The sequence below is a fragment of the Anopheles coustani genome, chromosome 3 (genome assembly GCF_943734705.1).
Source record: "Anopheles coustani chromosome 3, idAnoCousDA_361_x.2, whole genome shotgun sequence".
In the NCBI taxonomy this organism is placed as follows: Eukaryota; Metazoa; Arthropoda; class Insecta; order Diptera; family Culicidae; genus Anopheles; species Anopheles coustani.
The window spans coordinates 29,381,247-29,406,563 of NC_071288.1; the positions used below are offsets into that span (position 1 = coordinate 29,381,247).

At 43.9% G+C, this 25,317-nt stretch overlaps 1 protein-coding gene across 7 annotated transcripts in view; it reads left to right on the forward strand.

The window, feature by feature from the left end:
- The first annotated feature begins 799 nt into the window (after positions 1-799).
- LOC131260653 (polypyrimidine tract-binding protein 2) overlaps positions 800-25,317 on the forward strand; it is a 229,007-nt gene continuing 204,489 nt past the window's right edge. For 5 of the 7 annotated variants that reach the window (XM_058262439.1, XM_058262436.1, XM_058262437.1 and 2 more), the window contains exon 1: positions 1,560-2,489. The gene's annotated coding sequence lies outside the window, so the exon portion shown is untranslated. Of the gene's footprint in view, positions 1,104-1,559; positions 2,490-19,432; positions 19,510-25,317 lie in introns of those variants that run through there. The other 2 variants (XM_058262432.1, XM_058262434.1) reach the window with 2 other exon arrangements.

The following is a 25,317-nucleotide window of genomic DNA, read 5'->3' on the forward strand; positions in this document are numbered from 1 at the left end:
TGAACGTTCGAGACACCGTGCGCCAGAGCAGAGCGGAATGATCGTTGGCTGGTAGGAGAAAAGGGGTTCCATTAACGCAACATCGAAGGCGAGATGATCAATCGATTCTATGATCGGTTTTGTAATGCCAACAACATAACTATTAAACTTTGGTTTAGCAAAAACTGTTTATACCACACACTTTTTCACTGTATGTAAAAATGGTAGAGTTGCATTAACATACTATCAGAGAACACTGATAAATAAATTAAAAAAACGATCAAGATCAAATAAATTTTTAAAGACTGCAGCAGTCTCCAACACGGCGGATTATCATATGCCACATTGTGCATTTTTTTTAACACTTCATTTGATAATTGATTTTATCTGAAACTAAGAATTCTGTTCAGTCCAACGAATTAGTCAATAAATGTGTGTATATTGTAAACATTTTATCAAGACTTCTATAATACACTACACGAACGATCTATATTTTTTTCTGTTAATTCTAAATGCATTGCTTAAAAATAGTATTGCGATTGCCCAAAGAGTATTCCGAGCAACAAATTTATTTGACCATTTTGCTTACCTAATCCAACTGTAGTCAAGGCGGTACATTTTGCCCCTCCGGTTCGTATATCCTTACACTCCCCTATGCAGGCCGAAAACGAGCGTGGCGACGTTTTTTGGCCTTTGTTGTTGTTGCTGCTAGAAATAGGGTGACTAAAAAAAACACCCGAGGGAAACACCGCGGCGCAGCAGAACACCGTGGGGTGCTGCCACCACCATGATGCCATGCTGACGTTACAAGAGCACACACAGCACACGGCATGCAGCACGGCATGCTTAGCTAGAAACGCCGGACAGAGAAGGCGCGCCCGATTGGAGAGGGCAGCGAAAGCGAGAGCGAGCGAGACGGAAGACATCTGTTGTGCGATGCCTTGCTCCAAGCAAACCGCCCGTCAGTCTCGAAGTAGAACGAGTCACCGCCGCTGCGTTTATGGACACTGTTCAGATTGTCGCTTCGCGATCGCGCTATAGTGTTTCCGTTTTATCTTCCACATCCCCGAAACACGTTCGCTAGTATCTCTTATCCAAACGCGGGTTTCGCACCGTGGTTCGCGGTACGTACAAAAGCCACCGATCGACCTCCGCCGTCCCCCGTGTGCTGATCATTCTGCGATTACTTTGCTTCTCCATATCGTGCCGTTTTCGTTACTGTTGTGCCCACTTTGGATCTTCCTTCGAAGAACCCGCGGAAGGTGTGCGAAAGAGCGCCGGTGGTGGTGGGTGCGCGTGGGTGTGCGAGTGTCGAGAATCCTGGCGATCGGACACATTTCGCAGGAAATCGGTGGTGATTTTTGCTCCGTTTTTCCGTTTTCGATCTGCGCGATTATAAACGGAGTTTTGCGTTGCGCGGCCTGCTTGCGTTCGCCCTATTCTTCCCGCGTGGTGTCTCGCCGTGGTGTGTGCCGTTCTAGCTGAGCACACATTGCGCATATTGCACTGGCACCAGCGGCTGGTTTATGTGTGTTTTTTCTTCTATTCCTCTCCTATTTGTTCGCCTTATATCCATCTACTATCCCGCCCGTATGCGGGTTGAATATTTCGGCGCAACTGCCCTGCCCCCCTCCCCTGTATTCGCCCTGTGGAACGCCGGTCGAAGCCCGCGGGGTGTGCCGGGAATTAAGCGTAATTGTGTGAATTAACGAAAAACGAAAAGTAAAACCCTGCTAGCCCGGCTGTTGAAAGTGTAATTTCCTCTTCGCAAGCGAAGGAGCGCATATTTCGGGTGCACTTGCACGGAAGGGCCCGCTCGCCCTGGTCACGCCGCCGGTGTGTAGTGTTCTTTCCTAGTTCTGTGTGGGCAGTGTGTGTTTCACTCTCGCTTTAGGTGTAACACCGTGCGCCTGTGGCAGTGGTTTAGTGAACACGCGCGACTAGTCGCGGGTGGTGTATTCGCGTAATTCGATGGCGATATCAGATTAGAAGCCGTGCACTTGCATCGGGTGATGTGTCAAGTTCAGTAAAAAAAAGAAGCAAAAAGAAAAACAACTGCAAAGCCCTTCCCGGATGGGGGAAAAGAGTTGTGTTCACCAGGAAAATTGGCCAACTTGGTTTATCACATACGAAAATTAAAAAGAAGTAGTGCATCGCAAAACATACCACACGCCCACGCCCTTCCTTGGTTGTCGGCGATCGTGTACACCTTGAACGTGATCGGATACATTTTGGCCTAAACATACATCCATACACACACGCGTGCGGACGCGGTTTTACGACGATCTTTGCCCAAAACGAAGGTGATCGTTTCCGTCTGACAGGTGTCAGAAAGTGACAGTGTGAAATTGTACCGCGCGAGGCAGCGGCTTACAGTGGACACCTAAACACCGAGCACGCACAAACAGCACACGCACGCACCGGTCGTGTACTGTGATCCTGGCGAGGCGTCAAGCATTTCCCTCGAGTGTCCGGGAAACCTATCCTTCAGTTCTGCCCGTGTTTGATGAGTAAGTCCTTTTTTTACTTTTTCTTTCGATGAGTTTGGTTGTTTTATTTTTATGATTTTCTTATAAATTTTTGTTTTGAGTCGTTTTGTATGAATACTTTTTAATGCATACACTAGCCTATATGCTTTTCACTCTTCTCGATACTATTCCTACATTACATTTGCACTGTTTATACACCTGATTGTACAACTGACTTTACAACATGCAAGGCAAATAAATGTTTCTATTTCATTGAGGGTAAGGATATCATTTTTTTTACACATAGAACAATTACATCTATTTTATTGAAAGTATTTCCGCGAAATGGAATTTTTCCGGGTAAGAAATACCTGGTTGTATATTAATATTTTTCTTTATTAATTTTTCAAATATACTAGCATCTAGGTGCTGCAACTAGATGGTACGAATAATGAAAAATATTTTTTTTAAATGTCACTTATTACAAACTTACAAGCTCGACATGATTATTCATTCACTGTTCAACAATTAAATAGGATATATTTTTACACACTTTGAGGCATTAGTCAGTTGTTCATTTACTAAAATATTGTTACATTTACTTTTTTTAACTACTGAAATTTGGAATGAAAACTAATGTACATGCAGCTGAAATAGGAAAATGTTATCGAATTTCTTTATTGTCTATCATTCCTGCTAGAAAATTTCGTATGCTGTTAGTTTTGTGTGCGTAAAAACTGGTATTCTTACTCTTACACTGTTTCAAACTTTTTCTGATTTCTATTCCAACTTTTTCGCTGTTCATAGTCATTACACATTTCTTTTAAAGTTGTCCAGTAGAAAGTTGTGATCGTTTTAAACTTGACGTTCCAGCGAATGTAAAATTAAAACACTATTGTATATCGCTCATTGAATTATCATCTCTTTCTTGCATCCCGTGTAGTGTTCTCTGTCGGCTGTCGTTGTTTATCGTTCAGTGGTTTCCTTTCTTCCCTTTATCATTTAGCACAAACTTTTCCTAGCCGAGCCCCATACCATACACTATCGCACCTCTGTAGTGGAGTTTTCAATTTTACGACAGTTTACGATTGCAGGACTTTTGCAGTCTGATTGTTTTTAACTTCCTCCCATTCCGGTACCGGCCCTTTCTATTCCCTTCCAGCGCTTTGCTCTTATCTCTGTGCAGAATTGTTGTGTTGCGTTTTGTCTTAATTTCACACCTTTCTGGAGGGGGGACAGGAGAACCGTTCATTAGCAGCTCTAACAAATGTGTGCTGGCGCTCCATTTGTATCGTTCGCGTTCTGTAGCTACTTTTAACTATTGTTTCCCGTACCATCTTACACCTGCAATATCGCTGTCCTTACCATATTTCATAAAGATGGTTTGCCTGCCTTTCTATTACATCCTTTATGTTTACGTCCTTTTAAACATCGGCTTCTCAGTGGGATTTGTTTTGCTCTCTTGGATTGCTGCCTACGTCCAACTTTCCTCGATTTCTCAACGTTGTTTGCGGAACGTGTGCTCATAGGATCAGGTACGGCAGAGGGTTGCGGGTGAAGAAAGAAATGAAACTCCTTCGGTACTTTTTCATAGACCGCGGGTCCTCTCCCTTACCTGATGCAATATCTTCCCTCGTAGCTCGAGTCGAGGGTGAAGTAAGAAATAAAGAATTACCTGCACCACACTCGCTTTTTTAATTTTCTCATCTCGGCAAGCCCGCGGACCACTTTGGTTTGTTTTCCGGCTGCAATAGTCATATTTTCTCCCTGCATTCTAGAAGATTGCCTTTCGGAAGGATTCGTTTGCACCGCAGATGAGGAGTTTTTTTTTGTAACCTTCCTTTCTCTACGGCAAACCGGGAGAAGAAGATGCCTTTGTGTGGGTAAAGCTTTTTTTCATCCTTAATTTCGCATCATCATGCCCACTTGACCGGTTGAAGAATGGTGCGTCCTGAGGATGAAAGATGAAACGGATCAAGGAATTGAGGGAAGGGTAAAGAAAATCAAATCCTATCCAAGCAATGGTGCTTCTGCGAAGCGAAAAGAACTTGTCTTAGTCTAGTGGGAGTTTTTTTTTTGTGTCCCGTCCCAAAAAGAGGAAAGTGGCTAGAATCAAAGCTCAGCTCTCTACCATTCAGCTGCAGCCTTTCGCGGTTCTTACGGGTTCCATAATGATCCCGCACCCCCGCATCACTTTTCAGTGAGTTTTCCAACCGTGCGGGTCGAAGGGGGGTGTATTTTGCTCATTTGACCACTTCATTCTGGAGCGGAGCGTTTTCGCGTCAGGTGTGTGGAAAATCGCCGGGTCGTGAAGGAAAGTCAAATCACGTTGCCGCCCGTTTTCAAACAAACACCGACTCCTCCGTCCCGCTAACCTGCTCACCTGCCAGCTCAAGCTCGATGAAGCGAAGCATACAACAGGTTGGCAGAAGGAGGAGGTACGTTGGCGCTATGGTAGCAGGGTGAAAAATCTGGAAAAACTTTCCACCCAGCCCGGAGAATGTTCATTTATCTCTGTCCACCCGTAAGGCGGTCCCCGGCCTCCGCTCGGGAGGATCTCTGATTTTTCTACCCCATGTTGCGCCAACTGACAACTCCTTTCGCAAAAAGAGGGAACGTTCGCAAAGGCGTTACCGCGGAGTTGCGGGCGGTGGGGTTTGGAAAATGGTCGATTTATTCAAACAAACCCATCCCAAACCACCACCCCATGCGAAAGGTGTGGCAGCCGTCGTTCGCGAACGATTAATTATCCGTCCGGGAGGGGAACTTCGGACAGGGAAAGCTTTGGAAAAAGGAGTTGTTTCTCTTCTGTCCGCATCCGAGCTGCCAGTCAACTTGGGCATGATTGTTTTACTAGCCAAGTTCAGCTACTGGAAGATATCTCAAGTGCCTCATCCTCCTAATCACCTGCTGCCCCCTCTCCTACTTCGGCCACACCTTCTGTCACAGGTGAAAAGCAAAGGACATGCCCCACTCCCCGCTGGGACATTCAACTGTTAAATGGTTTCTTATTAAAAATTCAGCAGGACTCCTAGCAGGAGAGCGTCACCAGCTGCATCAGCTTAGTGGACACATCCTAGCGAAGGAGAAGGTTCTACTGAGGCGCGATGGCGTGATCGGAAACCGTTTACACGGACATCATATCCACTCCGGTTCTTACGGTTTTTACGGTCACGCTCGCCAAACTATATGTTTGCGTTGGAGGGAATAGCCGACGAACGATTGCGTGCACCAACAAGTGGAACTAAGCGACAGATGGCGTCGTACTGGGACATTTCGGCCGAGGGATACCTTTTTTTCGGTGTATGGGTTGATATTTATTATGGAACGGCTTCTTCGTGGTGGTAAAACCATTTGAATTACTTCCTTCCGTCCAGAATACGACCGGACAGGGATGAGAAAAAAGACACTATGTGACACTCTTAGGGCGATCACTAGGGAGGATTATTTAGTACAAGATCAATGGAAAAAAGAAGTCGCAGAATACCATGTAACGAGTCAGCCACGGTGGGAATATTTTTGACAGTTGGTTTAAGGTTTGTTTACCTCTTACGAGCAGTCAGGAAAGCAGGGGGACAACTGTAAAGTTGGTGTGTTTCATCACCAGAGCCACTTTGAAGTCCGTATAATTCATGGTGTCACAACGCTTTACGACCAGCGTGTTTTCACCAGCTTCGCTGCATCTGGCCGCCCTGTGCGCTGCCCTCTCTTTTTTCTATATTTTATTATACGTGCGTCCAGCAAAACGCTCTGCGAAGTTTATTACATTCCATTCGATGTTTGTTTACATCCAGAATAATGTGGCGAGTGTCAGGTGACAGCGTTGATAGCACACCAAAACGATGTGATCGGATGAAAACCGATACGGCTTTTGGATCCCGTATGGGATCTCCGAATGGCAAAGTGTTAACACATGGAGACTGTGATCCAGAATTTCCAATCACCTATTTTGTTTAAGAGATTTTTGCAACGATCTTTCATATACTGCAAGTATGTTTGTAAACACAATACTGTAAACAAACCAACTATCACAACAATGGCGGAGCAAACACTAGTTTGGAGTCGACCTGTCTTTGAATCGATTTTGATTCAGTAAAAAACTTGGACCTTAGTGCTGGATACAATAATTTTCTTCCAAAGACCGATTTTTTCACTGTTTAAAAATATCAACAGAAATCGGTAATTACACACTCGCATAAAACCTGTAAACCTATGATTTAGAAGTCTGTGGTCAGCCACAAATTGTGGTTCATATTTAATGCGGGTCAGCTTCGTCCACTAGTATCATCCAGAAGAACACACGCACACACACAGTCCACTTTGGTCTTTTCTCAAGTTTTGTGTGCTGGTGTGGAAAATCCAATTAGTATCCATAAGGTAAGGGCTACCGGAAGCCGATGGATAATTGTGCCCGAATACCGGCTTTCATCGATAACATTTCTGTGAATAAGTAACCGACGTCAGAACCCCAAGGGGGGATGGTGGGGTGGGGAGCTCGACGTTGTGGTAGCTCCAGTATGTTGCCCGTCGATGCGTAAGCCTCTGCCCGGAAAATGGATTAAACACCGAACGGGGACCGGAATTCCTGTTCAAATTGGTAATAATTCCCAGGCTCTTCCGGGTTGGGTGTGTGTGTGTGTGTTGCCTGGATGTTTTATATTTTAATAAATATTAAATTACCCATCAGAATCGGACTCAAACCGGTCGTCGTCCGTGTGTCCCTGTGTGATCTTCTATTTTTCACCGCTTCCTCCGGTCGGTGGTTAAGTCACAATCAACTGTCCATTCCAGCTATCCAGCTTTTCCAATTCGATCGATTTGCGTTCGGTTTTCCTTTTTTAAAAGCACAGCACCGGAACACCCCGGAGTGGCCGGATTAACGTTCCCGTTGTGTGTTTTGTACGTCGCTCGATTACACACCGCTCGGGAGGAAAAAAAGAGAGCGTGGTGGTTCTCTGATCCGGGGGGCTTTAGCCTTCCGCCGCACGGAAGTCGATCGTAGGTTGATGGAAGAAAAATCACCGGCTTGGGATGTTTTAACACCGTCAGCGCAATGCAAACGTGGTGTACCTTCCGTTCCGGAGGTGCATAACAACATATAACCACCGGTATGCTATGTTCTCGTGGGGTGTGTGTGTTTGGAAAACTGTCTATATGGGGTACTGCAAATTTGTCGTACCATCAGCGGGCAACAGCTGCCGCCGCGCCGCCATCCCAAAGGCACAGCTGCTAATGGTATCGATATCCCGATATGACTGTTTACCCTCCACATCAGGCACTGTATAGCTCTTCCATATCGCCAGCTCCCGCTGCCGTCAACTCCTTCGGCCATGAATAAAATATTGTGGCCAACGGTAAATATTTAGACTGGGCCGCTCAGCGAAGCAGCATCGGTTTTCGCCCTGTCTTGTTGGATATGAGTATGTTCGGGGTTTGTTCTTTTCTATTCGTTATTTTTCATATACTATATATGTCAACTATATTGTGTCGTAACTGTATCACCAAAATCGATTTCGTCCATCCATTCGTTGGCCACACATTCTGTACTCTCAGCTGGTCATAGTTTTTTGTATAGTCTTGTAAACAGAGTCTACAAATATAGTCTTTGGTAGGGGCGTAAACAAGGTGCCTTTTCTTGGGAAATAATGCTCCAACCCGAAAACGCACATGTGGGGAAAACTATTGCGCAAAAGGCAAACTTCGGCACGCGTGTGCAATTTGTTTCACCAATAAATCAACCACGGGTTGCGTATCTATTCTGTTTCTTTCGCTTTTTCGTAACGGGCCGGGATTGCAAGGAATGAAAACTACACCGCGAGCACCGCGGGCCAAGACAAACGCTTTGTTTACAACGCCAAGCTGTCAGTAGCGCAATGGATGTATTAATTTCTCCAACCAACGGACCAACCGTTCCCCAATATGGGTGGCCTTTCCGGCTCTTTCCTGCATAAATCAAACGTCTTCGGGCGGGCGGGCGGCCTTTTGCTATCTAGCTGGCCCCGGCGCTGTAGCTTACCCTGACGTTGGGGGAGTTGTTGGATGAATGTAAATTGTAAGAAAAAAAAACACACACACACACACACACACACAAGCTATCAACGAAAAGGCGGGGCGCGATGTTTATGCCGGGATGATTTCAAACATTAAACAGGGGTTTTGCGAGGGTAAACAATTGCAATACATTAATGCTGCTGTTGCTGCGCCCCCTTTTCCCGCGGTGGGTGGATGGATAAACTGTTGTTTCGACGGTTTGGTACAAATTGTACCATCAAGGACACATGAGGATTGTAATTCAGTAGACAACGGGGTGTTGGAATGTTCCTAGTAAACCATAAATTGAGGTATTTTTAAGAGGGCAAACAAAATACGATGGGAATGATTATGCTTTACTATCCAATTTATAAGTCACTAGCTGGTAATGTTTTAAAAGTTTCAACAATTAATAATTGTACAGCTTCGTTAGGGTTGCAAAATAGATTGATGGACGGAATCTATTGGACTTCTCCATTGCTTTTTTTTTTTTGAGAATGTGACAGATGATAGAAATAATAGCATTCTGACGAGAAAATTTATGCGTTAGTGCAGTTGGCAGAAACATTCATTTCTAGCAAGCGTTGATGATTCCTTCAGCCGACATACTTTTTCCCAAAGGTTATATTTTCCACAATCCATAATGTCTCAGTACAAAGCAACTCCTGTAATATTGTGTGAAGCTTCCAACAAAGAGGCAACCAGTATCAATCTAATTTTAGTTATTGTTAATAAGTATGTGAATTTACGAATAACAAATATCCTCTGCTACTACTACTACTACTACTACTATTTCAGCCAAAATGGATCGTGGAAAGCCAGTAATTGTTTGTCGATTGTTCTTTCTTGATACACATGGCGTCTGGGCTATTTTGCATATACAATTGCAGTTTAAGAATTGACTGTGATGGTCTTCTTCCATTCAACAAAGTGGTTACCGCTCCAAATGTTGGGAATGGCTTATGCGATATCATTATTTGAGAGTATTTTTGCAATAATAGTGAAATGAACAATGGTAAATGGGAGAGTTTTCTCATTGTCCAAAGCAAAAATAATTCGCACATAGCGAAATTTTGCCAACAGGTTTATTCGTTTATTCTATTATTAAGTTTTGGTTTAAACGGCCAGGCCGTATTAATGCTTTTTCAGCATTCTTGCTTGTCCTGCTTTCGTTTATAATAGCGAGTAGAACTTACACTTCGTATGTCACTGAGAAATGAGAAATGAACATACAAAATCATAACTAATTATAAAGGAATTTAGTCTCCCAGGCATGACATATAGTTTAAAACTTTAAAAAATAATTTCATGCCTAGCGATATGTGCAATGTTAGTTTCAAAGTGGCTCTGTCGTTTAACAGGAGTTTAAACAGTAATACTGCGATACAAGAATTTTAAATGTATAGATATAATACCCACACCACTATTTAGCAGAGTTAAGAGTTGGGAGGGCTGCTAAATTATGCTTCTTCTACGTTGTTGGATTTTGAGTCCTAAGTTTTCGTTATTTGTGGAAACTTTTGAAAATAATAAATGCTGTTCCCTTTTGTCGGAACCTTCTTGCTCTGGTGCAACTGGCCTTTGATAAACATCCAATACTTTCAAGCTCAACTGATACTAAAATACTAACTTTATAGAACAAAAAAATTATCTGGGAGTTTTATCTAAAAAATATTAGCTTCACTGTTAAACCCCTTCATACAATAATGGTGTTTAAAACGTCAACTGTCATCACACAGGTTGTTTATCGTGTTCCGGACGTAACAAAACCAAACACAACCGCGCCAAGGTATTGATTCTAGACGTCTATAATTTACCTATAGACGGTTTGTAGCCTTTCCACGAATGCCTCCACTCTGCCGTCCAGTCGCGAAAAATGCCTGTAGAAACGCCTCCGATGGCGCCTCGGTCGCACCGTAACACCGGCCTTCTAAGCGAGGTGACTTATGCTGTGAATGGGTGTGTGTGTGTGTGCTACGAATTAGGTTACGAAACTGATACCCACCCCCGGCGGTCAGCTGGATCGATGAGCGATGGACTGGGTCGTAAATGTCAAGGAAGAACCATTCGTTCGGTTGGTTTTGCGTTCTGTTATTATGAAGGTTTTTGAGTTTGAAGGAGATTGTAACGTTTTTTTTTAACTTGTTTTAATTTCCTGTTCACAAGTTCACGGGCGTAATGTAACGGAATATTCAAGTGAATTGTTTGCTTTTTTTCTCGAATCGTCGAAGGTGGCATATGACGGTTGGGAGAGAAACATATTTTGCCACTGATGTCATCTCGCCGGCAATCATTTCCAATGTTCCTCCAACACCACCTCAAAAGGGGCTACTTTCATGTGGCTTGCCGTGACTCAACTTCTTGTTACTTGTGCCAAAGTAAAAAAAACTTACTGTGCGTTGTGGATAAACCCACAGTTTAATAACCCCTGGCACACTTCCTTGGCCGAATGTGTCGATATTTATTTGACTTCTTGTCGGCGATGGCAGACGCCACGGGAGAAAAAAAAAGTTGGGACAAACATAAGCAGCAGCGCAATGTTACTCCCAGAGCACCATCCAGGTTTTTGTAGTTTTTTTTTAGGAAGGAAGAGTAGAGGTTAGGGGGAAATGCATGCGCATGGACATGTTCGCGAGAACTGTCACCAAGTGGGTTCGGCCTGTGAGGGGAGGTCCGTCTTTCGTTCATTGACTTCCCGCCCCGCGTGACGGAATGGAGTTTGACGCGCGTTTTGCTGACCTGCACGTTTTCTTCCAACAACGGCTTGCTTGTTGACCAGAACCAGCTTGTGTTGATAGAGTGTTTGGGTTGGGTCGTAAATATTTGACAGAGTTTTTGGAATTATTTTGATCGCCACAGTGTGTAATGGGAGTAAAATAGAGTTGTGCAATTCCGATTCAGATTCACGAATCTGATTTACTCTTTGCTTCGTTTTCGAGATTCATGAATCTTTTCGCAAGAGATTCAGAAACCCCAGGGATTAATTATTGTTAGATTCATTCATTCTTCGAAAGATTCATCAATGATTTTAGATTCGAATCCCAAAAGAGTCACATATCAATCTGAATGAATCTTAGGTGGAAGATTCATATGAATGAATTCCTAAAGATTCATAAGGCACAGTACTAGATTATCATATATTGTTGCCATTTTATACGTTTTGCAATATTTTAGTCATCGTTGTTGTAACATTGTAATGGTTCCAATAGGGAAAATGAATCTCTAATATAAAATACAAACACCTCGGTTGGAATAGGAATAGAAAAAATCATACAAATTCGGCGAGTTTACTTTGTCAATTGTCAACATTTTCGTGAGCTCGCGAGTTCAATTCATGGTATGATTGCACCGGATGCCCATCGATCTTCAACGGCTCAAGTGATTCCCCGTTTGTCGCTCAAGATGTGCTCCGATTTTTCCATCCATCCAAGCAAATGTTGGTCGGCGGTTTGTGTTTTTGCCCTCCATGTCACCAATTGCATGCATATGCACACACCCACGCGCCGTGCAATCATCCGACGGTCCTTCTGCACTGCGCAGCAATTTTCCGATTTTCCAAGAAACCCCACCAATGCAACTCTGCATGCAACTCACGGACCACGGGCTGTGTGTGTGTGAGTATGTGTGCTATTAATATATTTCCACTGACATATGGAGGCGAGCAGGGGGGAAATGTATGCATGTTTATTCTGGCCGCCATCCGCTTTCCGTTGGAGTGGGCAGCTGCAGCCAAAAGGCAATAAAATCTCGAATCTCTCAACGCAGCGCGGCGGTGGAAAGTACAATTACTTTCATTGGATAAGTTTTTGTCACCATGGATGGTTTTTTATCCTTTACTTTTTTTTTCATCGTGGCGTGCGCAACGATTAATTGATGAAATAAATTTTATTCTTTTGCCCTAAAGAAAAGCAGGAAAAATGTGTAAAAGAATACGCACATGTTGCACCAAGCTGACGGTATGTTGAAATTTGATCGCATGTTGTTCTTTTTTTATTTTCGATGCTATTTTTTTGTTAAGGGAAAAATGTTTCCCCCGGAGATAATTTGTAGTAAACTCCGGCGAAGGCACTTTTTGTAAGCTATGCATATTTTTTTGCATCTTCGTATGTTCCATCCTCACATGTGAACCTTGGGTGATTGCGTTTCATAAATTCGACATTTTAATAACCGAATGAACAAAACTCTCTTGTCCAAAAAATTCTACTCCCCCCCCCCCCCCCCCCTCTCTCCTTCCGCCATTCATTCCCCTCCTCAATTTACCGTAAAAAACGCGGGGTTTTTTGGGGAGCGCATCATTTCGTTTGTTTAATTTGCGCCTAAAAATATATATGTAGGTATCGCTGCTGCGTATAACACTTTTCCATTTTCGACGATGCGCCTTGACACCACACTTGGTGGTGGTTGTGGTGCACTGCGCCCGGAGTCATCCGGAGTAGGAATTGCACGGAGAAAAGGAAGGAACGAACGAGGAGGGAAATTTAAGTCAACAACGTCGCGGGATTTTTGGTACCGGTCTAGGAAAAACCTACCGAGCGCGAGTGGAAATCTGAAAGCGCGTAGGCGCGTCGATAAAATTGTTCATTCGTTCTGAAAGTCGCACGTTTCCGTTGAGTTTTTCTTTTCTGTGGGGGCGGCTGCAGTCGTTGTGACGAACGTTTCTGCTGCCCAACAATTATGGTGTGATGATTTACGATTGAATAACTGTTCTTCAACGTCAAAAACTGGCACCTGATTGAGGGATGCAGATTAATTAACACAAATTCTAAGGCAATAGTTCGATGAAGCATTTTAGGTGGAATCATAAATTTATAGTTCATTTTCTGGTAGAATAAAAACTGGGACGAAGACCATCCTCCCCCAGCCTCCATAAATGACCAAGAAGAACCAACGATTCTCACCTCAACTCCGTACAAACCAAGACGAACCAACCCGTATCGGGTTCCCTTTGCTTATAAACAACGCTCTGTTGTGCTTCCCATTCCTCGCCATTAGGTGTCCATCGTTTTCCGTAGGGGGGTATATCATAACGAAATCAGTCACACCCTGGGGTGCTCAAATGTTCTGAGAAGAAAACGACAGGGACTACCCCTTTCGATCGGGTAGTCATTTGAGCGATATTCATCTTTCTATACTTTTCCCAAGGCTTGCTGCGAGACCAGCGCGGCCCGAAGGGAGTGGGAGTTTTAATTGAAAATTAATTCAAATTAATTGTGACCTATAATTGAATTCGATTATGAGCTCCCGGGCCACAGGACTATTTGGCAACGAACACCACCCCCTTCTTTTGGAAATTCGTTATACCCTCCGATATCATTATCCGTTCCCTAACTGGCCGACACGTTGCGTGCTTGTGTGTGTGTGTGAATGTTGTTTGCTTTTGGGTAGGAGTTTTAATTGACTTTTCAACATTTGCAACTATTTTCATTTAATTTCACCTAATAAAAGCCTACCTTCTCCCCTCGCTCCATGGCTTTCTCCGAAGCAAACTTCTCTTCATTTTCGCTTCTGCGGATTATTCGAGAAAGCACATCTGCGTGAACGATCAATTTTCCTCCCCTTACCCTCCTTTTCCTACCGCCCCAGATTCCTCAGAGGCCCTTCCAAGGGTGCTGCTAATTGTGAAGTAATGTTTCCCACGCCTCATGATGGGCACATGTGGTACGATTTTTTAATGGTATCGTTAGAAAACCGGTCGTCGCTAACCGAACTAAAGACATTTTCACTCCGTGATGTTGGGTGGAGGAAAACCAACACCACCCCCCGCGCTACGTTTTGGCATCTCGTTTGATTAATTTGCCCATCGGAAGTTTGTTCCCAAATAGGCTTTGCGGTGTTGGTGTTACGTACGCGCAAGAGAGTCCTTGTCGGCAGTTTCCAACACTTTTCCCGACAGACGCTTGAGTAATTGATTGCAATCGGTGGTACCCTTTTTGCACGTCCCGGGGTGGGTGGGTGTTAGGATGGTTGTAGGCTCAAATGTGTCAAAATGGTTGCGCCCCAAAACCGAGAATACTTTCCGCGATATGTGTGTGTGGTGCGATCGGTATACATTAGCCCGAGAATCAATTCACTTTCGGGAAACAGGTGCGCACCGGTCGGGGGGAAAGTTTTGAAGCTTCGGAATGGTGATGGAGTGTGAATTGATTGCTGCGTTCGGAAAGGATGCCTGATTTGCAACGGCTTTCGTCACGCGGATGCGAGCCCGATGGGATTTCATCACTGCAAATGCGAAATAGATGTGAAAAGTTGAGCCAAATTTGTGTCTCACTTGGTTATTAATCCAAAAGGTTGGTTTTTTTCCTTGACAAAACCGGCTCCTGTCGTGGGTTAATCTGTTGATGTTTTGTGCGGCTCAGTAACATGGTGTTTGGAGAAGGCTAAAAAAGGGCTTTTCGCGGGCTAGGAGGGGAAAATAGCAGAAAATTGTGTTTCCGATGAAACATATTCTGACTAGGGGCATGTAACATCGGCTCGGTGTGTGGCGTGTGATCAGGAGTTCGGAGTGGGGTTTTGGTGGAAATAAATTCATGATTCAAACATTAATGCACCCGCCCATACGAGGATACGAGTTCATTTTTCCGTGTTGGAAAGGATTTCATAAACAAAGGCTTTGGAATTGAATAAAACCCTCGATATTTCCGCCATTTGAATTGTAGCATTATTTTAAATACATTTTTGTGTTACTGCCGCCCGAACAAAGGGATCAGATTGTTGTGCGTTGTTTGGTTTTACCACATTGCCGAACATGTACGGTTACATTTAAATTAATTAAATAGAGGTTATGTTTGTTTAATAACCACAATGAGAATTGTTCATTTTCATTTGTAGCGAACGTTGTTCTATATAGAGAAAATCGGGATCGGTTTGTACATAAAAATTCCGTATCGTATCCCAAATCGATGTTAAGGCATTTTCTCAAAATAATTAGTTACTTTAAATAGTAAAACAAAATAGTAATCTTCTTCATGAACTCTCTCCCAATCCGGATTTTTGTTCTTTCCAATCCTAAAACACAATAATTATTTTTAATCGGGCAACCGATGATCGCAAGTAGTATTTTTAACATTTTGGTGTTTTGGTTCTAATATTAGCGCCATATGCAGTGTGTTTTGTTTTTATCCTTTGGCCAAAGGTGTTCGTTAGTCTGCGTTCCCGTTCATTGACACGTTCGCATCCATTTCCAACTGTCTACTGATTGGTGAATGGGGAGTGAATGAAAAACCAGACGGGGAAGAGTTGGCTCGCGCTTCGTCCCCGACAAAAAAGCGATTATTGCGAAAAAGGAAAAACAAGAACGGTACTAGTTCTGGTGCTCCATTACATGTCACGGCTGTGAAAATAGAAAGGAAAAATAGACTGAAAATAAAAAGAAACGTCCCGGTGACATGTCTGTTTCATGTTCCCGTATTTTTAGGAGCAACTTGTTGCGTGTTGCGTTACGCGTTTTCCCATCGCGTTTTCCGCCAGTGTGTCGTGTTAGATGCGCGTCGAGTTATCTTTGTTCAATGGCATCGTCGTTTTGTTTTTTTTTACGTATTCGCTGTACAACTTTGACTAGAGATCGAAAATGTTCTTCGTATGGCGTCTAGTATAAAAAAGAAAACATTTTCATCTTCTATCTCCGTCATGCGGCGAATAATGGTTTAAGGATAATAACAATCATAAATTTGTGGTTTAGTACTAACCACGTCTTTTGTTGTGATTTGCTGTTCTTTTTTTCTGGCGTCGGTATTTTTAGGCAAAGTAAATAAATACAGTGGTGTTTGTGTTACGCTGCTGCAAGATAGAAAAAATGCTGCATTTTCATTTTACGTGGTTTTGTGATGGTCACCCGCTTCTGATTTGAATTGGATGAAATCCCAAAAGTTTGTGTTTCTTTTCTTCTATAAAATTCGTTGACCTATTTGTGGTTTAACATTTTATCATGCATATATGTGAAATACAACAACATGGAGAGCAAATTTATTTCTATTTTCATATGATCTAACATTACATTAATATAATAGTACCGTTTTACATATCCTTTTTTTCCTCCATTTCATCATTGTTTCTAAAGGTTCTTTTTTGAATGTATTTACTTTTAAGACTGCTTATTTGTTCTCCCTTCTATTTTTAACAGTTTTCTCAATAGTTTATCATAATTTTCATTACATTTACTTGATCCATACATAACGAGTTAGTTGTTAGTCATCGTGACGCTTTGGGAATGGTTTGTTATAGACATTAGCGCATGTTCTGATCCGTTTCAATAGTGAAGTACGTATTTTTCATATCTATGTTCCATGTTTATTCCATATTTATTCCATATTTTTAGAATTTTTCTCTCTCTGACAAACACACTTCTTCAAGCACACACAATCAAAATGAATAATGAATAAACATATCGTAGAAACTTTATTTGAATTGATTCTACTGTTGTGAGGATATGTGATTGCTTGTTTGATTTTCCTTTCTTAACCTAGCATTTTAATACAAAAAGAATCTTTTGCCTTACCTTTTACTACATCTTTCCACATCTTAGCTTTAGTACATCTCTTGTATCTGTCACACGTTTTTTATGTAACGGCTTTCTCGCAGCTCATCCGCTCCTACAATACACCTACATTTTATCTACTTTATTGAGCAACTTTCAGCAAAACATTAGCGCGTTCGTCTGTTATCCTTGTACTATCTACTCTGTATGATCTTCCTTTTTTCTTCTCACGGTTTACATTTGCCTACACTTAAGCCGCAATCTTCTTCTCCAAACTTATCCTTACTATATACTTTTCTACTTCTTCATCTTCCTCAATTTTTATCACTCTTACTCTGTACTTTCTATCTCTTTCTCTGTACTTATGTCTTCTCTTAGAGGCTATCTCTCTCTCTCTGTCTGTCTCTTTCTCTATTCCTCTGTCTTGTTTGTCATTTCCTATTGCGAAGCTTTTCGGACCTTCAACTATCTTTCCTACTAGATTCGCAAATGCACACAAGTCAGCACACACCTTGGCTTATGTGTTTTGAAACACCTTTCATTGCCTGCTTTAGCTGGCCCGGTATCCTTCTCGTTGTTGAAATGCATCGTTTCCTGTTTTGCAGTTCGCTCTAGCAATGAAATGACATTAAAAAAATGCCCTAAATATTCTCGTTTCTCTGTCTCTTCTCTTTTTTGTCCAGTTTCCCAACACAGAGAGCATACAGAGAGTCGAACCGCGTGTGCGTGTATGCAATGTAATCAAATGGTAGCACATGTGACGGAACGAACCGATCGTGGTTCGTCCCACGATATCCTGGCCGCGAGTAGTAGGTCCTCCTACCTGCTACCGATGTGTGTCCGTACGGCTACAAAGCACCATCACAAAACAAAAAAAAAACACTGCCCAATACAACCGCACTGCAGCGATCCATCCGAGAGAGATAGCAAGAGATCATGAAAGAAAGAGTGAGAGACAATTATCGATCATATAGGCCTTGTTGTAACTCAAGAAAAAAAGTACTATTAGTCACCCAAAACTTGGACGACGCCAAAAGGGCATCCTATTGTGGAGGAAAACCTGTTTCACAAACTGCATAACGCGAACGTGCAGATTGCTAGTCACTTGCCACAAAGTACGATCATCTTCAAAGTAAAACTTTCTGGCCGTCTCGGCGTTGGTTCGGCCCCGGAGGGAGTTCTTTGCCAAGAGGACGACCAGACGCGATTTCTGGAACGGCTTTTCGTTCGATGGTAACCCTTTTTTTCGTCGTCGCGCCACTTTTCTTTTCGTTGTTGTTCGCTCAGCAACTCAGCATACATTCCATGCACCCCTTCCTTCCATTTCGAAACCATCCCCTTCTCCAGATCTCCCCCACCCCCACTCCTTCCTCCTTTCATCAGCATGTGATCAGTTTCCCTCTCGCAGGGATCGCTTTGGCTGAAAGTGAAGTTTTTGTGTGGCGCGCCGTTTGGGTTGGTCCTCGGTCGTCGTCGTTCCGTTTGTCGTTTTCTTCTGTCTTCTGGCGACATGCGAATCCTCCCTTCCCCACGCCCCTCCTCGATCCCACTAGCCCCCAAATCTTTACCACCGATCGCAATCTTCCGCGATAATGGTGTGCGTGTACGTGCCTTCTACACTCTGGTGCATCATGCCGTGATCAGCGTCTTGGTGTGTATCCTACGCTCGGCTTCGCTTCTGTGAATGTATTTCGGCATAACCACCAAAAAATTCCACGATACCGCGATGATGAAGTTAAGCCCGAGACATCGAATGTGCAGCAGCGTTATTCTGCAGAATCTGTGAGGAGTGTGTATGGTTTGATTGTTGCTCAATTATCATAGGCTTTCTGAACAAAAACAGCTAGGATGATAAACGCGTTCAAGGAGGATAAAGCGAGTGATTTTTTATTCGAGATGGTGGATTAAAAATTCATAACTCAAGAAATGTGTCTCTGGTCAACTACAATTCTTTAAATTTGTTTTACCACCGTTTGCGTGTGATAGTTTCATTACAAAAGTGTTGTTGCATTGCAGGGGATAGATTTGTTATGTTTAAAACTTGTTCGATTTTATGAAGACTAGAGCGTCTTACTAAGTGTAAAAAAAAGTTAGTGTATTAGGTGAAACTTATCGTAGTCCGTTACCCGTCTATCCTGTGAGTTTGTGTGTTTGTGTATATCTGTAACACCCCAAACGAGCCAAACGCTCTAAGCGCACTTCCCCGGACATCCGACTACTCCTGCACCGGAAAGTATCAGCGGAGGCCGGAACGGAAACGAATTCTCCGCCACGACATCACACATCAGCAACATTCACCCAGTTCCAGGAGTCTCCGGAAGACTCACGGGAGGTGGAGAGCCAGAGTCGCTAGAAAAGGAACCGAGTGCGGGAAGAAGTCCGGCCGCGTGAATCCCGTGGCCTGCGCGGGTGTGTACACTGCGTGAAGCCGAACAAACATTGGTATCCGGGGCGTTACATCCCGGGATACGCTCTCATCGCAAACGGTTTGAAATAAGCAGCAAGACAATCACGCACCGAGCGGGCACATTTATGTGCAAACAATCTTAAATTCGTTGGGTAAGCAGATTTTTTTCAGTTGTTGTATATCCCCCCGTCCATTTCTCCGGTTTCGTGCTGTTTAGTGCTTACTGCGTGGCATGCGTTCTTTAGCGTCCGCTTGTGGTGTTGGAAGATTTTGTTCTGAAGATGACGAAAATGACGAAAAGGTGTGATTGAGAACTTAAATTCAGGAGAGCTTACAATACATGATTCCGGGATGGATAGAAGCTTTGAAGTTGAATAATTGATTTCATTTCTTGCGATAGGAGCGTGAACTCAAAATTACAAATGCATATACACTAGTGATGTACAAACCGAGCCAGAGTGAGTGAATTTTTGGCTCATTTGGGATTTAACTGATTTAAAAAGATTTGGCTCACTCAGAATTGTTTGGCTCACAAAGAATGATTTGTATTTCAGTCAAACCCAAAGAGTTGGGTAGAATAGGGAAGAAAGGCCCCATTCCAACTCACTCACTTTGGATTGATTCACTTCACACTGAATCATAATACTTATCACTAATAGACATTGAGAAAGTTGGGATATTGAATGTAAAATACTGGAACACCCGAACCAGAAACTATTCTAATGAAATCGTCGTACGTAGCGTGATTGTCCGAAACAAACGTCCAATGGTGAATGACGTGTCGTTCTTTTGCGCACTCGGTTCCAGCGAGTGAATGACACACAGTTGACATTCTTTATTAACCGTACCGCCCCGTCCTTCGCCCAGTGCATATGTACCTTCAGTCATGTTACGAAGGTTTTGTGAGGCCAGCCAGTGATTGATCTTCAAACACGACGATGCCGTCGTAACGTCGACGGTGCAGCATACATGCGTCACGGGCGGCGGTAATAACGCCAAGCCGCCAACCGCCCGATTGTTGGCGAATGGGAACAATAATATGTTCCCCATGTAGAAGCGGTGAATGTTACGCTCGATTAACTGACTGGCGAAGGAGCAGGTCACCCTTCCAATTTCCTTCTGTCGTCGAATGCGTCGACCCATAGTCGGAACTCCCGACGTAGGAAGGTTGAACCTCGGGAGTTCTCAGTTGGTGATGCATTGATCTCCAAGAAGTTGAGGTCAGTGTGCATGGTTGTTGTTGTTGTTGGATATGTTTGGAAGAGGTTCGGATAGGTAAGGTATCTGGAATTTCCTTTCACCGATATCGTTTTCCCGTAACTTCCTCTTGAACGATTGCTGGTCAGCTTCGGGTTGGATCCTTTGCTAGCGATATAACCGACTGTCTTCGGTTGTGTCATTGTAGGTCGGAAAACGACGTACGTACCTCACGGCGATTGGACCAGGGCACAGTGGAACCTATTTGTTTGTTAGTTCTGTGATTGTTTTGTTGAAGAGCCGAGAAGTGGTGGGTTGGGTTGTGAAATCATTAGAATTTGCTCCATCGCAACTTGTTTGGTTGCGTTGCGTGATACTATAATATAACACCGGGTGAGGTGCAAAACATCCCCCCTCCGAGTGTAGAAGTTCAACCGATGACGCAATGGAATTCGTCGGTATAGACTCGCAGTACTACTCTCCGCCTTAAGGCATCCTTGCGAATAGCATGTCTGTGATGTGATGGTTTGTAGTGTGCCTCAGCAAAACGACGGCCAGAGTCAGATGTCAAGGGAACCCGTGGCACATTACCACATGGGACACGACACGGGCTGGTATTTACAGCCGTGGAAGAAGCAGCGATGGCGACGTTTCTCCATTACATCCACAAGAACACCTAGTGAGGCGAATATTTGCATTCACTCATCCATCGCCGAAGCGACGGTGTGTGGATCATGTGGCGTAGAGCCGTTGTGCCCCGTACTTGGTGGAGCGTGATGGAACGTCCGATGGGAGGTAACCTCACTTATTTATTGTTCAATTGACTTTAATAAACTATGACGAGATGCGAACGGTTTGTCGTTTGTGTGTTTGCACCGCGACTGCTGCTGGTGCTGTTGTGCATATGGTTGTGCCGGTTGCCACCGATGGTGCGCACGAAAACATGCTCACATGCTCTACGGCGCCCCGGCTGCACCCCGCGACCTTCCGGATTTGGGAGACCTCGAGTTTGGTGGTTGCCGCTTGGTCCTTCCTTTTCGGGGTGGTGTGTTTGCCTACACGACGCCGTGTTTGTGTATGTTAATTAAGTCAATTGATTGTGATCGCCGGCCGGTTGCCGGCTCCATGCCGCACGGGGTCGTGAATGGAGACGCCACGGGCTTCTCCCGGCTGGCCCCGTAACGATACACTGACATGACGGTGATGGGCTTAAAACCAGCTCGTTTGACACACTCGCCGAAGACGGACGGCGGGGGTCTAGCTGGCGGATACGATGGAGACGCCCAAGAAGACGATACTTCCCTTTCGTTTGCCGGAGGTGTGTTTTTGTGTGTGCGGCAAGGCGAAGGTCTAGTAAGCGTTGCCAGTTGCCAGGAAATGAAAAGCAACACCAGGAGCGAAGGCAACGATCGAGGGGAGGGTCGATGGCGATACAAATGTATGGAAATTGAAATCATTGATGCAATGATTTTCGGTTGGAAATAGTCACACAACACCAGTGGAGTTCACCCCTCGGGCGCGCAAGGCAGGTCAAGGATATTGACATGTTTTTAGGCACAGCTGTCATTATCATAGAACCTACGTCGTTTATATGGTAGAGAGACTCCAGGCGTATTTAGCCATTCGTAACGCGAAAGGTGCCTTTGGGCTTTACCTTTCGATAAAACCTTCCAGTCTGGTCTTCTGGCGACGTTTTTAAGTGCGCTGTATAATTATCCAGCTTAGTTCCGGAGGTAGCGAATTTATTGGAATTGGATGGTTATTTTTTTCTCATCAAAGCAGAATTGCACACGCCGCTTAGTGGTTCAGAGTCCGATCTTTTGGTTTGACATTTCATACATGCAATTTATGAAAGCTCTCTAAGATATCTCCAGGATATTATCTATTTCAATGTAAAATTCTGAGATAATCTTGATCGTTTCATAACGAAAAAAGAATGAGGTGTTTCTTCAAACATTTCCTTCGTCTTTCATATTAATTTTGACACTATTATAAAAACAGGAGTAATCTAGGAGTTATAGGTATTTGAATTTGTATCTTCGCCTTCAGTTTCAGAATGGTTCGTCGCCGCAGGATTGGCGTCTAAAGGAAATTTTAATATGTTTCCTAGTGCATGCAGCAGATTATAAGCCTGTCAGAACGAAAATTCTTGTTTAAATTATAGTTTGGTTGACCGCTACTGTAGGCTGGGCAGTCAAGTTTTACTTTTTTTTCAACAAATTTGATAAATATTAGTTTATTCATGCTCTTATTTTGATAAAAAACAATCGAAAACTCTGGTTCCTTCTGACTAATCCACTGTTCGCCGTTCCTTAAAACTTTCCATAACTTTTGAATTTGTTTGAATTTGTTATGGAAAGTACACGAATGAAATCCTCATGAAAAAGTTGGGCTCTATAAATAACAAATTTAATTTAGGATTGAACATGTTCATCCAATAATGAACAAAACAACTGTTGTTAGATTTCAGATTTTGACTCCGAATATAACATACGATACGTTGCCCAAATATATTTATGTACGCAGTACTTTTCAATTGATAAATAATACATTTTGGGTATTTTTAAATCAAAGACTATAAGAAAAAAGCTGTTTTCCTTCGTGTTAAGTTCAATTTAACTTCGAACTCTGCCTGTCTGCTTGTAGTTGCATATTCTCTCAGTGCAATTTGAAAACCGACGAATGTCGCGACCCAAGTTTCACTTTTAGCCGAATTTCCTTTCAGGTTTTCTGGCTTCCAATGCAACTCTTTCCTCTACTCGCTCTTTGCGAGTAAAAAAGTCAAGTTCAAGGTCCGCGTCGTGTGTGTGTGTGTGTGTTTTGTCCTATTGCTCTGGAAGTGGCCAGTGAGGTGTACTTTTCGCGAACGAGAGCACAGAAACGAAAATCGCACGCACGGCTTGTGGTGTAAACCTGTTTGGTAGTTGGTTTTTTGGGTTTTCCGCCTTTCCCCGCGGTGGTCAATTTTGCAGTTCACGAGTTGGTTGAGACCTCGGAAGAAGGTTCTCCAAGATGGCGTAATGCACCATGTGCGTGGTATGTTCGGTTGATAATTGATCGATTTCTATCCCTTTTCCAGACGATGGAGGAGAGAGTAGAGATTGGTTGTGTTTTGCGATGCTGAGGTCACTCTGAACGTTAAGGAAAACCCCTTGCTCATCGACGACTTTACCTGCTCTAGTATTGGTCAGCCAGATGAGCGTTGGTGAATTGCGCTGCTTTGTCACTGGCCAACCCCCCGGTCACAGGGTTTTTTGTTAACCACAGACAAGAGGTTCGCTCCATGGTCAAGGCATGAAAAAAGCTTACCCCACTCTAAAGCGCCCGTCAATGCGGTCAATGGCGGACCACGGTCCAGTGTGTGCGTGTGGCGGTGTGGCTGATGGTGGCCTTTTGCTGCTGCCACCAGTGGTGAGCTATCCCAGACGGTCTGAAAAGCGCGGCCTCAAGATGAAGAAGACATTTTTCAAGGTTAACCGCTTCCCTTCGCCGATTGCCGCGCGTGTCCCGCACCTCTCGAGTTCGTTTCGGTTTCTCGGGGCCGAACTTGATCGGTTCCTTTTTCTGTTGCACCCTCGCGCAAAAGCATCAGCCGATGCCGGCCGGAGCTTGGTGGATCGCGTGTGCTGTTTTGAGTCGCTGGAAACAAGTTTCTTGGTTACGTGTGGAGCTCTTTCGGCCTCGAGGATCCCAAGAGTCGGTTGCTGGCGCGAAGGAGAGGTGGGAAGGGTCTTTAAAAGCTGCACGGCCACACGGCTCGTGAGACGCGCACAAGAAGAAGAACCACCGCGACGCTTAAGGCCACGCTAAGTGCGCACTTCTTTAGCCGAAGACTTTTGCTAACTGCGGAACGCGGAGAAGGTTATTAAGTCGCATTTATCCTGTTATATGCTGCAGCTGCTCGCGAGGAGTTAATTGTTAAGGCCCTGGGCTGAAGGCTAGTCCTCCTAATCCGTTCATTTCATCTGTAGCGAACCGATTTTGCTTTTTTTGATTTGCTAAATCCCTCTTACTTCTGCAAGTTCTCCCTCCCATACGCTTCCGGCCTACGAGCTCCAGACTCCCGATGATCGATAGAGGAGTTGCACAGATCGCGCGAAAGTTGTTGCGAAATTTCCAGAACCCGTTCTATTTGATCTTTACTCTTGCGCCTCAACCTCGTGTGTGTGTGTGTGTGTTAGTGTGATTTTTCGTGGTTCCTCGGAATGAACAGAGCTCGGGAGGGTTGATGTTTGGCTGCGGCAAACAGAAGCGAGATGGAACAGAATTCGCTGACGTTGAACTTTTGATGGCCGCTTCGTTAAGTGGCTGTTAATTGAAGGCAGTAACGATGGTGGAGTATCTTCCGTGAGGCTCACATCGAGCTGGCGATGACATAGGGTACACCATTGCGCCTGAATTGTAGAAAGCGGTGGGTGTTGACAGCTGAAGTCGTTGCGTATGAAATAGTTCTCAAGAACGAATGAAGAGAAGATACTCCTCCCAAGTAAATTGTGTTTGTTTTCTTGATAGTTTTTCATATGGGGCGCAAACTAAACTGAGGCGACACAGTTGAGCTACCAAACGGTGCCGCTTCGCAGGGTAATTTAAGAACCGGAATGACTTCATACATTGGGACCACAAAAACATTTAAACATGACGGCAGTAAATGTCACTCCAAAAGAGAAACAGACTATTCGCTAAGGATTCATCTACGCCACGTTTGCATCTTCAACTGCAATAACTGTAGGTTGCCAAGATCCAGCGGCTATTGCTTATTTAGC